The 13,431-nt window shown below is 37.4% G+C and overlaps 1 protein-coding gene across 1 annotated transcript in view; it reads left to right on the top strand.

Annotated features, from left to right (window-relative positions):
* CD2AP (CD2 associated protein) overlaps positions 1 to 13,431 on the top strand; it is an 86,259-nt gene that overhangs the window by 16,519 nt on the left and 56,309 nt on the right. The window lies entirely within an intron of this gene.

The raw sequence follows: 13,431 nt of genomic DNA, 5'->3' as shown, positions 1-13,431 counted from the left end.
CAACATAAGTTTTACTTCTTCAGAGTATGTATAGTTTGGAGTCATATGGTAAGTGTCTATTTATGTGAAACTTCCAAGTTTTTCCTGAGTGTATATACCTTTTTTTTTTTTTTTTTTTTGTATTGGCACCAACAGTATATTAAAGTGTCAGTTGCTTCATGTCTTTGTGGTTTTTTTTTTATGTTGCTGCTGCTGCTGCTAAGTTGCTTCAATCATGTCCGACTCTGTGCGACCCCATAGACTGCAGCCCATGAGGCTCCCCCGTCCCTGGGATTCTCCAGGCAAGAACACTGGAGTGGGTTGCCATTTCTTTCTCCAATGCATGAAAGTGAAAAGTGAAAGTGAAGACGTTCATTCATATGTTGCTGCTGCTAAGTCACTTCAATCATGTCCGACTCTGTGCGACCCCATAGACGGCAGCCCACCAGGCTTCTCTGTCCATGGGATTCTCCAGGCAAGAGTACTGGAGTGGGGTGCCATTGCCTTCTCTGTTTTTTTTATGTTAGCCATTCTTATTAGGTGTGTAGCAGTATCTCATGGTGTAGAATTGGGAGGTTTCTTCTTTAAATTTTGCCAGGGAAGTCATCTGGCTCTTGGGATTTCTTTTTTGGAAGGCTTTTAACTACAGACTCAATTTAAAAATAGTTATTCAGACTCTCTCAAACCACTAAAACTTTGTGGCATTCTTCATGAGTGTGTTTATGCTGCTGCTGCTGCTAAGTAGCTTCAGTCGTGTCCGACTCCATACGACCCCATAGATGGCAGTGTCTTGTTTATAGTTTTCTTTTATTATTTTAAAAATTAATGTGAAGTCTCTGGTGATACTCCTTTTAATTCTTAATATTGGTAGTCTGGGTCTTCTCTCTCTTTTTTTCCCTTGATCATTCTTAGAGATTTATCAATTTTATTGACCTTTTCAAATAACCAATTTTGATTTCATTATTTTTTCCCTATTTTTCTGTTTCTCTGGTTTCAGTTGAACATTTTATATTATTTAAATTTATGTCCTTTTATACTTAAAATTTTCTTTTAGTGTAGTTGCCCTAGAGTTTACAGTATATGTTGATTACTAATCTAAGTTCACCTTTAAATAGCACTGTCCCACTTCATGTCAAATGCAGATCCCAGAGTATTCCCCATTCCTGTATCCTTTATGATATTGCCGTCATTCATTTATCTATATGCTAAAAATCACCCAGTACATTGTTACTGTTACCAATTTAAACTAATCTTTTAGATAAATTAAGAATAAGAAAAGTAAAAGATTTTGTTTTATTTCACTTATTCCTTTGCCTTTACTCTTTATTATAGATTCAGTTTTTTGACCTGTATAATTTTCCTTCTATTTGAAGAACTTCTGTTAACATTTTCATGGCAGGTCTATTATTTTTGTTTGTGTGAGAAAGTCTTTATCCTTCTCTTTTAAAGATAATTTCACTGAATATAGAATTCTAAATTGGTAGTTTTTTTCCTTCAACTGTTTAAATAGTTTACTCCACTCCTTTCTTGCTTGAGCGTCGCTGAGAGAACCTGCTGTGATGCTTTTCCTTGTTCCTCTGTCGTTAAGGTTTTTTTCTTATGGCTTTTTTCAAGATTTTCTGTGTCTTTGATTTGAATATGGTATACTTAAGTGTAGGCTTTTCCTCTTTCTTTTTGTCCTTTGAGTTTCCTGGATGTATGGTTTGATTTTGGTATAGGTTACTAATTTTGGAAACTTCTCCACCATTATTACTTCATTTATTTCTTTTGTCTTGTTTCTTGTTTCTTCCTTTTCTTATATTCCAGTTATGCATATGTTATATCTTTTGAAATTGTTGGATGAAATAGAACTTGGATCTTCTGTTTTGTAAAAGAATATTATTTTTATATTTAGTTCAAGAAGTTTCTGTCAGTCTGTCTTCAAGCATCTTGACTCTGTTCTTGGTGGTGTCTAGTTGGTAGATGAACCCACCAGTGGCGTCCTTTATTTCTGTTACAGTGTTTTTTGATTTCTAGCATTTCCTTTTGATTGCTTATCTTAGGGTCTTTATCTGCTTACCTTACTCATCTTTGCTTACCTCCTTTTTTTTCCATTATCACCCTTAATATATTTAAAATTCTCTGATTTCAAAAAATTTGTTATATTTGAGTCTGGCTTTGACTCTTGGTTTGTCTTTGTGTTTTTCTTGCCTTCTGAGTGAATGATGTGTAATTTTTTGTTGAAAGTTGGACATGCTGTATTAGATAAAAGGAGCTGAGATTAATAGGTCTTTTGTGTGAGGTTTTATAGTAACCTGTCAAGGAGTGTACTCTTGAACATTGTTCTACCTGTAGTTGCCAGAGGCATCAGATTCCTTTAGTGTCCTTGTTTTTGTCTCCCTCTTGGGTTTCCCTAAGCACTCCTTCTCAGGTAGAATCTGCATCATGTAAACTCTTTCATGGTGATGAACTCTTGTTATAATGGAGCCTTATCAGTATAGTTGTAAGGTGCTGGGAAGAGGAAGCATCCTGTAATCTTAAAATTAAACCTTAAACTTTTGGTGGGTCTTTGTCCTGGGTCTGTGATGTCTTATCTCCCCACTTCTCCATGTGAGACAGGAAGGTAAGAGGGGACTGGAATCAGAGAAATGCTGTTATACCCTTTGCAATGGTGGAATCAGGACCTGGTGAAGTCTTTTTCCTGGAGAGCAGGTCTTTGTTTGGGTTAGTGGTTATTTCACAGTGACTCCTTTCCCTTTCCTCCCTGCCAGAACCACAAGGAGATCTTTATAGACTCTGCACTGTGAGAACCTGATGGGGTTCCTGGAAGTAAAACCCACAAAAGGTGGGGGCCTGCTGATACTGTGGTCCCTAGGAGTTTTCTACTCTTAGGCTGTTCCACACTCGGCCTCCAGAAATTCATCGAAGTTTGTCTTTTAAATTTTTGTAGTAGATTGACTTTTTGGCCCCAAAATGTTATGTCTAAGTCCTGCCCTGGCACATACGAATGTGATATTATTTGGAAGTATAGGTTTTGTAAATGTAACTATGGATCTTAAGATGATATCCTAGATTTAGGGTTGGCCATAAATCCAGTGACTGGTATCCTTATTAAGAGTAAGGAGACACTGATGTATAGAACAGTCTTATGGACTCTGTGGGAGAGGGAGAGGGTGGGAAGATTTGGGAGAATGGCATTGAAACATGTAAAATATCATGTATGAAATGAGTTGCCAGTCCAGGTTCAGGTTCGATGCACGATACTGGATGCTTGGGGCTAGTGCACTGGGACCACCCAGAGGGATGGTATGGGGAGGGAGGAGGGAGGAGGGTTCAGGATGGGGAACACATGCATACCTGTGGCGGATTCATTTTGATATTTGGCAAAACTAATACAATTTTGTAAAGTATAAAAATAAAATAAAATTTAAAAAAAATGTTAAAAAAAAAAAAAAAAGAGTAAGGAGAAGGAGATTTGAGATAGAGACACAGAAGGGGAGGGCCATGGAAATGGAGATTGGAATTATGCCAGCCAAGAAATGCCAGAGATTGCTGGCAGCCCCTAAAAGCCAAGAGAGAAGCATGGAGCAATTCTTCATCAGTCTTCAGAAAGATGCAGCCCTGATGATACCTTGATTTTGTATTCCGGCCATCAAAAATGTAGCCATGCAAGAATTTTATAAATTTTATTGTTTGCAGTCACCTAGCTTGTGATAGTTTCCGTGATAGCCCTGGGAAGCTGATACAGTATTCATACCAGTTGATGACTCTGGTGTTTGCTGCTTGGAGTGATCTAGTAGATCTTAACTGTGGCCCTGGATGTGCCTGTGTCTCTGTATCTTGAGGTGGTGGTTTGCCCCATGTCCTCACTTCTCTGATGGGCCCAAGGAAAGTCATTGATTGTTTAGCTTGTTTAAATTTTTTCTCGTTGTAAGGGTGACTGTGACAGTCTCCGAGCTTCTTTCATGTTGGAATTGAAATTGCAAGCTGAGTTGTTTTTTTCGGGGGGGTGGGGGGTGGGGATCTGGCATTTTTATACTGTATTATTTTAGTGATTATCACATGCATGTTTATCTTTTAAATATCTAATGTTAATTATTGCCTTTACTCTCCTTTTGTATCATCCAAGAGTCTTAGGCTACTTTAACTCCTGATTTATACAGCTGTTATTATTTTAATCTTCCTATATTTTAAGCTTCCTCTTCAGCCTCCCTCCTCCTTTTTCTGCTTCTTATTTAGGCTTTTTGTTGGGGTATAACTGTCATATAACAGTGTATTTCAGGTGTACAACATAATGATTTGATATTTATATGTTTTGAGAAATGATCACCAGAGTAAGTCTAGCTAAAATCTGTCACCATACATAGTTACAAATTTTTTTTCTTGTGATAACTTGTAAAAGGTTTACTCTCTTAGCAACTTTGAAATATGCAGTATAGTTTTATTAAAGTCACTATGCTGTGCATTACATTCCCAGGACTTACTTATTTTATAGTTGGAAGTTTTAATTTTCATTTCTCTGATGATTACTGATGTTGAGTACCTTTTCTGGTATCTGTTGACTATATGTATGGCTTCTTTGGAAAAATGTTTATTCCAATTCTCTGTCCATTTTTAAGTCAGATTTTTTTGGTTAGCTTTTTGTTTTTGTGTTTTTGCTTTTAAGTTGTATGAGTTCTTACTAATCCCTTTTAATACACATGATTTACAAATATTTTCTCCCATTCTGTAGGTTGTCTTTTTGCTTTGTTGATGTTCCTTTCTGTGCAGAAGCTTTTAGTTTGATATAGTTCCACTTGTTTAGTTCTCTTTTTGTTGCCTTTGCTTTTTGATGTCATATCCAGAAAATCATCCCCAGGACTGATGACAAGGAGCTCACAGCCTGTGTTTTCTGTGAGGAGTTGCATGGTTTCCGGTTTGAAGTCTCCAGTCCATTTTGAGTCAGTTTTGTATTTTGTTCGGTGTTTATCTGCCTGTTTGTTTACCACTCTTTGCCTTTACCTAGTGAATCTCTCCCTGGGTATTGGCTGTGTTCCTCTTTTCCTGATGTGCTCAGAGAGCACCTTCAGAGTTTCTTTCAGGGTGGCAAACTCCGTTTTTGCTTGTCTGTTCTTGTGTTTTGAAGGATTTTTCCCCTCTGATTCAGATTTTATGATTTGCAGTTATTTTGTTTCTGCATTTTGGAAATATGAAACTGCTGCTTTCTGGCTTCCATTGTTGCTCTTGAGAAGCCCATTTTAAGTGTTGCTTCCTTGGTAACCTTTTAAAAATTTGTCTCTTCTGAGATTTTTTTCTTTTTCCTCTGTGCTATTTGGCAGATTTACTGTGTTGAGTTGCAGGTTTCTTTTTGTTTATTCCATTTGGAATTGCTTAGACTTATTGACTCTGTGGTTTGATCTCTTTTATCAGTTTGGTGAGTTCATAGCTATTAACTTTTCAGATAGTTTTTATTTTCTTCCTCTGGGACGCCAATTAAATATGTTAGACTGGTTTACTATATCTTCTGTTTCTGTTACATTCTCCTCTCTCTTTTCTATATTTTTGTCCTTCTTGGCTTAATTTTGTTTAGTTTCTATTTACCTGTCTGCCTTTTAGCTAGTTTTCTGCAGCCTTGTCTAATATACTTTAAAACTTATCCATTGAGTTCCTACTTTTGGTTATTGTCTTTCTCAATTCTAGAATACTTTTGTGGTTCAAGTTTATTTTCTCACTGTCTGTGCTATTTAGCTTTGTGTCAGTTTTTCAAGCTGTAATTTATATCTCTGAACATGGTAAATGCCATCATTTTAAAGTCTGTATGTGATGAGTTCAGTATTTGGAATTCATTGAAATGTTTCTGTTATTTCTTGTTTCCCTAGGTACTTATTTTAGTCTTTTTTTTTTCACTTTACATGCCAGCTTATATTTCCTTGTCTCTGGATGTTGTAAATTAAAAAAGTATTTCTTGACATAATAGGGCATCTCCCAGAGAGGGTTCTGGTTTCTTCTCTTTTGTCTTGGTGTGAGGTTTCCTGAGGCATCCACATAACGTTAAACTGGGGTACAGTGCTTGGGTGCATTTATTTAGGTCCTATTTGGAGAAGGAAATGGCAACCCACTGCAGTGTTGTTGCCTGGAGAATCCCAGGGACGGGGGAGCCTGGTGGGCTGCCATCTATGGGGTCGCACAGGGTCGGACACGACTGAAGTGACTTAGCATTAGCATATCTCAAACTGTGTGTGTAGATTTCTAGTGCTCACTTAAATTTCATCTGATAAAATTGCTACATTTTTAGTAGTTTAATCTTCCTAAGAAAGTGATTTTTATATTTCATCAATGGTTTTTATATTTCATCCTGTGAGATTTGGTGCAGATTATCTAGTGTTCTTCTATTTTGAGTCTTTTGTTGCTATGTTTAAAAATCTTTATTACCCTACTGATCAGATAAATGCTAAAATCTCATATCTGCTTAAATTGGATAGCTTTCTCCACACTTTAAAAAGAAACTGTTATATAGCCAAAGTAATTTAAATTTTACATTCTCTTTCAGTGGCAGTCACAATTGAAATGCACAATGAATAATCCACAACCAGAAAGTGTCATCTTAAATGATTGGTTTTGTAGGAGAGTAGGTCAGGGGGAAGAGCCGTCAGTGATAGACAGGGTCTGTATACCTTTTATAATCCTAGAGTGTTTTTCAGGATGTGCATTTTCTCTTCCTTTTATTTTTTTCTTTCCAAATGTTTTTAGTCAACATGTGTTTCTTCACTTTAAGCAACCATTTAAAGTGAAGAAATAAATTTAGTCAGTCAAAATACAATTGTTTTAAGTGGTGAAAGAGTTTTGTTTAATTTGAAATTTAAAATAATGAATTTTTTGAGTTTCCACAATATGGAGGATGCTGATTCTTGGTATAGCAGACTTGTGAATTAAATGAAGTTTTATTTAAACTGTTTTAGCTTTTCTGCAAGTATCATTGTTACATACTGTCTAGTGAGCATCAGTGTTTCCAGTAACTTGTTTTTACCTAACTTGTGTATGTTTATTGTAGAAAAATCCTGAAATATGGGTTACTGTTTTTAAGAATGCCCTCACTTATGACAGCTGCAGACTTTGGGGATTCCAACTGCCCTCACGTTTGACAGTTGGTTGGAAGGGTTTGCAGAACTCATTGAAAGCTGTTATACTCTTGGGGATGATATTCTATTGTAAAAGGACACAGATTAAGGTTGGCCAAGGGGACGGAAGCCTGGGGCAGATTTCAGGAAGGTACCAGACATGATGTCAGTCTCTCTCTCTAAAGTCACGGATGGCGTTAAGTCCTGGCGAGGATATGTGACAACATGGAGGGTATTGCCAACTAGGGAAACTCACTTGAGTCTTAGTGTCCAGAGTTTTATTGAAAAGACACAGTTGACTGCCCAGGTAACTGACCTGTTTAGTGTCTAGCGCTTCCAGAGGTAGAACAGCTGCAACGGGATTTGAAGTCCCAACATAATGACATTGTTTGGTAAAGTCTTCAGGTAACAAAGGTGCCTGAGGAACTTCAGAATCCCTCAATAAACAAACTCTTCCCAGAGATCAGGATGAGGCCAAGTCCTATCATCTCTTTTGGGTGAGATTAATTTTTTTTTTAATTGGAGTATAGATGATTAACAGTGTTGTTTTAGTTTCAGGTGAACAGCAGGATGATTCAGTTACACATCTACATGTATCTATTCTTTTTCAGATTCTTCCCCCATTTAGTTGTTACAGAATAAATACCAAGCAGAGTTTCCCGCTGTTATACAGTAGGTCCTCATTGATTATCTGTTCTAAATAAAGCAGTGAGTACATGTCAACCCCAAAATCCCAATCTGCCAATCCTAAGTACGTACTCCCCCACTCTTTTAATTCTTTACTAAAGGTGAAATATTATATTAAAAAGAGATAACAAACAGCATCTTTGATCCCTTCAGGCATCTGTTAACATTTTGCAATGTAACTCTTTGTATTTTTCTGTGCATGTGTTTGTTTCTTCCCTTTTTACAAAAATAAGTTGTTACAGTACCTTTGTTTTATAACCTTTATTATTTAGAATGGTATTGCAAGCCTAATTAAAAATGTTTAAAAGGGCAAGAAGGACTTCCTGGCAGTCCAGTGGTTAAGACTCTGTGCTCCCAATGAACCCATGGGTTCAGCCCCTAGTTGGGGAGCTGAGATCCCACATGCTGCTGCATGGTGTGGCCAGACATTAAAATAAAAGGGCAAGAATTTAACCTTATTTACCATATGGTGTTTTCTCTAGAAGAAATAAATTATCTTGGACTCAGTAAACTTTTAAATTATGAAACAGAATCATGAGTTATAAACATCTTTATAATAATATTGGACAAGCCACTTTTAATACCTAGTGCTTTCTCAAAAAAATCTTATACAAGTAATACCTGCATATGCTATAAAAACAGAGGAGCCTGGCGTGCTACGGTTTATGGGGTCACCAAGAGTTGGATATGACTTAGCGACTGAACAACAACAGTGAAAAAAACGGTATTTCCTTGCCTTACTGTTCTCTTCCTCTGTTCTCATTCTCCAGAGGGAAGCAACTTAGAACTATCTAATCTTTCAGTTTTGATTTTTTGGCTTTTGTGTTTCTAAATAACAAGTTTATGTAGCTGTTTCTGATTGGATACTTGGTTTTTTAACCTTCTGATATGATAGGTAAAGATTTGGCTTACTTGTAATCTCACTTCTGTTCTTTGTTTATCCCAATACAGTTTTATTTCTCTCTTGGATACCTTTCTGAATTCTGAGTTTTATAGTTACACTTTTATTTCTTTTGCAGCAACTAACGCATTATTTCTGGACTTTGAAGTTTGTATGATGAAGATTTACCTTTCTCTTTATCAACCTCGCCAATATTTACTTTATCCTATAATGTGAAGGCTTGTTAATATTTACATTTTGTTCTGAAACCGTAATATAGTCTTTTTGTTTTGTTATGGGTTTTCCGTGTTATAATAACTAGTCTCTGTTATCATGACCATGTAAATGCTTTTTAGTTTGCAGTTAAGTAGTGTATATGATGATTATATTTTCAACACTGTATAGCTCTTTGCCTTTTCAGAAGTTTCTAGTCTCTTTAGTTTTTCTTCTCCTTATAGTTTTATTGTCTCTTTGAATTCCAGATTCTTAAGGATAGTATACAATTTCACAGTCTGGCTCTCGCTTCTTTTTTGCCCCCAAATACTTCCTCAACTTTCTGTCTCCTGCTTAATCTAGACTGTTCCTTAGATCTATTGCACAATTACTGTCTTAGAACTTTTCTTACTCTAAGGCTGGCTTCACTGGTTCTTGAATTTTGTATCCTGTCTTTTGGTTCTTACTCTGTCGGATAAGATCATGTAATCGCCTGTGTATTGTTGTTCAGTCGCTGAGTCGTGTCTGACTCTTTTTGACCCTGTGGTCTAGAGCCCACCAGTCTCCTCTGTCCTCCACTGTCTGCTGGAGTTTGCTCAGATTCATGTCCATTAGGTCAGTGATGCTATCTAGCCATCTCATCCTCTGCTGCCCTGTTCTCCTTTTGCCTTCAGAAGTCTTTCTGAACATTGGTCTTTTCCATTGAGTTGGCGGCTCTTTGCATCAGGTGGCCAAATTGCATATGTAGGAATTAATTTTCTTTGTCCTTGTCTGTCTGAAAATGTTATATCTTGAATATGGAATACATTTTTCTTCAGTACTTAGGTGGCTTTGCCTTTTTATTTTCTTTTTCTGGAATCTGGTGTTGCCAGTGAGAAGTATCCTAATGAATATGATTTTCATTCTTTTGTATATGAACTTTTTATTTCTTCTCAGAGAAATTTCTAGGATATGTTTTTTAAATTAATTTTTAATTGGAATAAATTACTTCACATTGTTGTGTTAGTTTTTGCCATACAGCAAAATGAATCAGCTGTATGTGTGTGCATACACATCTCCTCTTTTTTTGGATTTCCTTCTGTTTATGTTACCATAGAGCATTGGGTCGATCCCTGGGTTGGGAAGATCCCGTGAAGGAGGGCATGGCAACCCACTGCAATATTCTTGCTTGGAGAATTCCATGGACAGAGGAACCTGGTGGGCTACAGTCCATGGGTTTGCAAAGAGTCGGACATGACTGAGCAACTAAACACAGCATAGCAGAGAGCATTGAGTAGGGTTCCCTGAGCTATAAGTAGGTTTTCATTAGTTAGCTATTTTATATATAGGATCAGTATATGTCAGTTCCAATCTCTGAGTTCACCCCCCCCCCAAGTAGTTACTTTTAAATTTTTGTATTGTACTGGCTTCTCGTAGACCTCTCTATTTGAAGATTTGTTTCATATAGCTTTGGAATATTTTCTTCTATTATTTCACTACCTATTCTCTGTTTTCTCTTTGTTCCCCCTAGAACCGTTATTTGGATTTTGAATTGACCATCTGTGTCTTGTCTGTTCTTTTATATTTTCTTTATGTCTCTTTACCTGTTTTGATAAAGTTTTCTTGGGTTTGTTTGTCTCTACCTTTGCAAAAAAAAATTAACACGACTCATTGGAAGATGTATTTCCAAATGCTTTTTATTTTCATATTTTTTTTTATAACATTCTGTTCTGATTTTATTACATCTCTTGAGGGTAAAAATTTGTACAGTTTAAATCTTTAAAAATTTTTAGACATTAAGTTGTAGAAATGTTTAAAGTACAATACAAAGAATTTTTTCCTGACTGATGCTTTTCTCTTGAATATTTTAGTGTTTTCTACAGATCAGGATCTTCTACTTAATCACAGTTCAATTATAAAATGTAAGAAATTAACATTTATTTATATATGTGTGGACTCATGGTTTTTTTTGCTTTTGTTCAGTGGGGTATATTGTTACACTGTCATTTATTTTAGTTTTTTCATCATTTATTTTGATGCTCAGATTGTCTTGACTTGGCCAGTAGGATCTATTCTGATATTACTTCTCCGTGTCCTTGGACATCAGCTTATCTTTCTTTGAGAACTTCCTTGCTTTCTAGCACAACACCCTGTTCCACGTTTATCTTGTACTTTTCCTGCCTAAGCCCTGGAATTGTATATCTTCCCAAGGATTCCTGGTTCCTTTCAGTAGAAAGTAGTTTTTATAAGATCTCAGCATTAGGTTTGTTCGTTGAGAGGTTGTGGTTTCAGGCCTTTTCAGTGGATAGAGCTTGCATGCCCGTGTGGTACATTTGTGTTTTATGTGTATGTGCATGTCTGTGTATTGAAAACCCTGAGTTCATGGTGATACTTCTCATTCCCACTTAATAGCATAGGATTAAGTGAAGTCTTTTCCCATTATGTAACTCCCTTCCTTTCATAGAGAAACTTGGCTTCCATTGTCCTTAATTTATTTGATCAACTCTCCTAGATGTAGCCAGTCATTCCCTACCCTTGTATGGACACCCTCCTCTCTGGCACGGGCTGTTCCACCCCGTTCTGGGTGACCTCCACCCTCCGTCTAGGTTACCTTTCCTCTGCATGGTGATCTGGCCCTAACCCCACTACAGGGGGCTTCTGTTCCTCACCAGGCTGCTCATCAGCTTGGATGCCCTCACCACTGTGACTGGGAACTGGCATACCATATCATGTCGCCTCTGCGTGGATGCCTTCCTCACCCTCCTTCGAGTTGTGATAGGCTGCACTGGGGAACCACCGCAGACGGACACCCTTCTCACCCTACTTTGGCTCTGATAGCGTCACTGCCATCCCTACCCTAGCTTTGGATACCTTCTCTACTCTTTGGTCCCTGGCTTCTCACACCTTCTCAGACTCCTTCCCCTCTTTGGTCTCCCTTCCCCCTACTATGCTTTTGTATACCTAGTGACTTTAATACTGAATTATTCTGGAAGGGGAGAGGTTAGTGTGTGCTTCATCCAGGAGTAGTTTTTCAATTTATCATCGTCTTTCATGGTTAACTGTTGTCTACTATTCATATTTATGAATAAATGAAAAGCAAAAAGCTGATTGGGAACTCTTTATATGGGTATAACTTTTTAATTTTATTTTAAAGTTGGTAGGTTGGAAACAACCCATTGCTCTGGAGACCTGTAAATTCTGGGTATCAGAAGTCGTTTTTCTAGGAAACCATCACTCATCCATAGTAGCTTTACTAGTTCCCCCAGACTATTGTGTGTGTGTATGTGTGTGTGTTTCTGAGATTAACCCTTTAGTATTTTACCTTTGAAGAAAAATACCTGCCTATGTAGCATTGTTGTCTCAGAACTGTTGTGGTTAATAATGGGTCTCAGCTCTTCCATGAGATGTTAATTTCCCTATTTTCAGTTCTGTGTTTCCCACGAGTGCTCCTTTTCTTAATTTCTGACCTTTCTGGGGTTCTGCAGAGCAGTTTGATGTCTCAGTTATAGTTTCCTTAAGTTTTCTGAGCTCTGGCTTTATCAGTTATGGATCCATTTTCAGGAATTTTAAGTTTCTTGCTAATTTCCATCTCAGATTGGTATGTTTTCAGCTGCAAATACAAATCTCGTCTAGAATTTACTTAAGAGTTAAGAAAAAAACTGCTTCTATAACAAGAGATCTAAAAGTTATAGGGCTGGTTAGATTAGCAGTTGGATCAATCTAGTAAAGATCCAAGCCGTTTTCATCTTTCTTTTCTTGTATTCTAAGCATATCTGCTGTTTTTCTTGTCTAACCTAGTTGTAGCAGTTTTGGCCATTACATTCTCAATGAAGAATATCCAAAGTCTGTAGGAGGACACTCTTTCCTTGTGTTTTGTTTATAAGGTCAAATAAAACCTCTCAAGAACCCCTACTTACATTGTATTGGTCTGAGTCGATCCATCATATCTGTATTTGAAAACCAGTCTGTGTGTGTGTGTGAGATAGAGAATATGCATGAGATTACCATAAATCTGTGTGTGATCTGTGTGCATGCTCAGTTGTGTCCGATACTTTGCAGCCCAATGGACTTTAGCCCACCAGGCTCCTCTATCATTGGGATTTCCCAGGGAAGAATACTGAAGGGGGTTGCTCTTTCCTTCTCCAGGGAATCTTCCTGACCCAGGGATTGAACCTGCATCCCCTGTGTCCCTGCATCTCCTGCATTGGCAGGTGGATCCTTTACCACTTAGCCACCTAGGAAGCCCCTGCTATAAATCGGTTCTCTTCAGACATTTATCTCCTTGACCAGAAGTGTTAGGTGTCCTGGGACCTACTCAGTCTGCGCTGAAGCAAGATTCCCAAAGTCAACAAGATGACCTGATTGTACATTAGTATTTGAGAAGTACTGGTCTAAAATAGTTTAATCCTCTGGGTTTAACCCTCTGAGTCTGAGAGAAGCGTCACTTGTAAAAGTACAGGGTTCCAAAATACCTGAACAAAATCAGGGTTCAGTGAGAAAGGAAGGAGGAGGAGGAGGAGTCGGAGTCGGTGTGGGAATGGCTGTTTGTTTAGTAGCCAACAGTGTCTGCCCGTACTCCCTTTCCTTTTTTTTTTTTTTTTTTTTGGTGTAGTTGTG

The sequence above is a fragment of the Bubalus kerabau genome, chromosome 3 (genome assembly GCF_029407905.1).
Source record: "Bubalus kerabau isolate K-KA32 ecotype Philippines breed swamp buffalo chromosome 3, PCC_UOA_SB_1v2, whole genome shotgun sequence".
NCBI classification, from domain to species: domain Eukaryota; kingdom Metazoa; phylum Chordata; class Mammalia; order Artiodactyla; family Bovidae; genus Bubalus; species Bubalus kerabau.
Note: the sequence above shows the minus strand (reverse complement) of the source record. Positions and strands in the feature narration are given on the sequence as shown.